This window comes from Octodon degus, unplaced genomic scaffold, assembly GCF_000260255.1.
Source record: "Octodon degus isolate 3935 unplaced genomic scaffold, OctDeg1.0 scaffold00013, whole genome shotgun sequence".
In the NCBI taxonomy this organism is placed as follows: Eukaryota; Metazoa; Chordata; class Mammalia; order Rodentia; family Octodontidae; genus Octodon; species Octodon degus.
Genome location: NW_004524589.1, coordinates 5,916,742 through 5,919,748, shown reverse-complemented (window position 1 = coordinate 5,919,748; position 3,007 = coordinate 5,916,742). Strand labels below are relative to the sequence as shown.

The following is a 3,007-nucleotide window of genomic DNA, read 5'->3' as shown; positions in this document are numbered from 1 at the left end:
TCCCTACCCCCTTCTACTTAGAGAATTCTAATTATATGAATATAAGTTTCTTGATTTTGGCACAGAGAGGACTATTACACGACTGATCTCTAAACTCTTCTTCATGCTTATTTTAGGCAGTTTCATTGGTATATCCATTTAAGTTTGTAAATAATTTTTTACAATGTGCAATCTTATTAATCTCATGTTATGTATTTATTTCAGCAATATTTTTCTAAAATTCACCCTGTGTACATCTTATATCTTTAACATTTCAATATTTGTCTACAATTTTCAATCTGCTACATTTTTATTATTGATTTTCAATAAAGATAATGAGTACAAAAAAACTCCTACCTTCCTGACCCCTACCCCTTCCTTCCCTCCTTCCCTCTTGCCTGCCGCTGTCCTTTAAGGCACTGTCACTCGCGGGGAGCTCCTGTAACAATAATGGAGTCTCGAGCCTCCACGTTACTGTGGGATGAAGAGCTTGAGCAGACCAAGAAAGAGACTGGGTTTTCCCACAGTCAAATCACTCGCCTCTACAGCAGATTCGCCGGCCCGGAAAAAGGAGAAAATGGGCCTCTCAGCTGGGAAGATTTCCGGAGGATTCTTGAGCTTGCAATCAACCCACTGGGGGACCGGATATCAGTGCTTTCTTTCCAGATCGCTGCTTTCTGGCTGTACAGTTTGGATAAAGATGACAAGATCTCCCGTGACGGGCTGTTACAGGTGCTACACATGACGGTTGGTGTGAACGTCTCAGATGAGCAGCTGGGTAGCATTGCAGACGGGACAATGCAGGAGGCTGACAAGGACGGGGACAGTGCTTTATCTTTCACAGAGTTTGTGAAGGTTTTGGAGAAGGTAGATGTAGAACAGGAATTGAGCATCCAGTTTCTTCACTAAGGACACAAACCAAACTATTCCTTACTGTCTAGTATTTAAGAACTGAACTTCAAAAATCCTCCTGTCCACCTGCCCCACCTTATCCCATTGTTACCTTCTCCTGAAATACCTCTGCTGCTGCATGATGACCCCAAACATCTGCCCATCCAGACCCACCTTGTGTATAAAGCTGCCTTACAGAAGAGTACTCCCAGTGTCTTTCTGCTCAGTAGCTGCCTACCACCTCTTTCTCAGCACCACCTTTCCCTCTTTTGCTGTGAGACATCTTAGATCCATCTAGTCTGAAAAGGTGAGAAGGCATCATGCCCAGAGTGGGCCAGCAGAGCTCTGAGTGGAGGTGTAGCTGTGCCGCCTTCCCTGCAGCAGGATTCCGGCATTCTGCTGTGTCCTTGTGTGCATCCTTGGCTTTCCATTTCCCTGCATCCAGCCTGCCTTGTAGTCTCCTTACTTTTTACAGAGCTTCACAATTCCCCCTGTTCTACCCGGCACTCCATGCAGCTTATTAATCTCTTTCCGACTTGGCAGGATGGGTCACTGGCCTGGTGGTTTTTATCTACCTTCCTCTTAAATGGGTCTCTGGGATGCTGCCTTCATGGAGCTTTCAGGACCCAATACTTCCCTTAGAAGAATGTGACCCTCTCTTGTCTCCTGCACTTTTATCATCAAAGGACTTCTGGGTGGAAATGTCCTTGAAAGGTCACTTTGGTGGCTTGCCCAGGTCACTGTACCTCTGGCTTCTTAGTCTCAGCTTATGAACGAACACAGCTTCTCTAGTGAGTGCCATGCTGAAGGTATTCAGAAGGTAGTCATAACTCTGCAGATCTGCTTAGCTTTAGGTCACAATCATCACCAGAATGGCTGTGCAGACAGTTGTTGGGACTTCCTTATGGCTCTCAAGGAAAGAAACCCGGCATCCACAGCACCTCCTGCACTCACACTGCAGCATGGAATATGTGTCAGTGTGATGACACTGGAAGATTTCCCCCTTCACATTTCCAAGTAGAGTGACTAGTGTCACGGAAGTGCCTAACTTACTTTATTTCCGAGAGAAATAAAGATTAACTTCAGTGTCCTGAATTTCTGCACAGAATTCTTTATGAATTTAACACTTTTCAGTTGTTACTGAGGAAGCCATAGTCAGCTCCTACTACAGCCCAAAGCATTGAATGTATTGTCTCATCTGCCTGGTTACGTGAATTTCCTAGCTGCGGTCTAGACCATGGCTAACTGCTTGGGGACAAGGAGTCCAGCACTTGAGGCATTAATGCTATTGAATGAGCCTGAGCAACTTCTCTGCCAAAGCCAGCTTAGACCCCACTGCACTGGGCCATTGCCATCTTGTCTTGTGATTCCCCTGATCTGTATATCAGCCCTTGGCTGACTTGCTGTGGCTCGCTGCTTGCTGGTTGCCTTTGCTCTCCGGGATGTGCAAACAACTCTTTAGGAGAAGAACTGCTAGAAACATACCAGTGGAAAGGGCTGGACAAAGGGGGAAACGAGAACAGGAGTGGCCAGGCTGGATGGCGCCAGTATAAATGCATGAGGAGCTCTTCATGAGGTGGCAGTTTAGCGTCATGATCAAAATGAACTAGTAGAAGAACTATAGGAATGGGAAGAACGACCTGATAGTGAGCTGTTGGGAGTCTGTAGCTTCTGGTTCGCATATTTAAAGTTCCTAAGATTATGGCTTTTCCCCCTTTGGCTGTAGAGCAAACTGTTTAATCCACAGTAGTGCCAAATTGTTCCATTAAAATTGTATTGTTCAATCCATCAATAAATACTTGTGGTTAAAACAAAAAAAGAAAAAGAAAAAGTGTCAAATTTCAATATAAATCCCAGAGTGAATCATAAATCTCACACTGTCATAATGAAAAGCCCTAAACTTTAGACCTAAAATCTGAGAAAATTAAAAATCATAGGAAATAGTTTTAATTGTTCACCTAAGCAAATAAATATATAAATGTACATGTGTATCTTCAAGGACCAAACACCTAAAAAACTAAATGAAAAATAATACTTATAATATTAGCAAAAGAAAGGAATTAACTGGTTAAATAGTATACAAAGCAAAAAAAAGTGAGTGCAGTACTCCTTAAATAAGTACAGTAAAATTTAATAT

At 43.1% G+C, this 3,007-nt stretch overlaps 1 pseudogene; it reads left to right on the top strand.

The window, feature by feature from the left end:
• Positions 1-429: 429 nt before the first annotated feature.
• Positions 430-888, top strand: LOC101568341 (annotated as a pseudogene).
• The last annotated feature ends 2,119 nt before the right edge of the window (positions 889-3,007 follow it).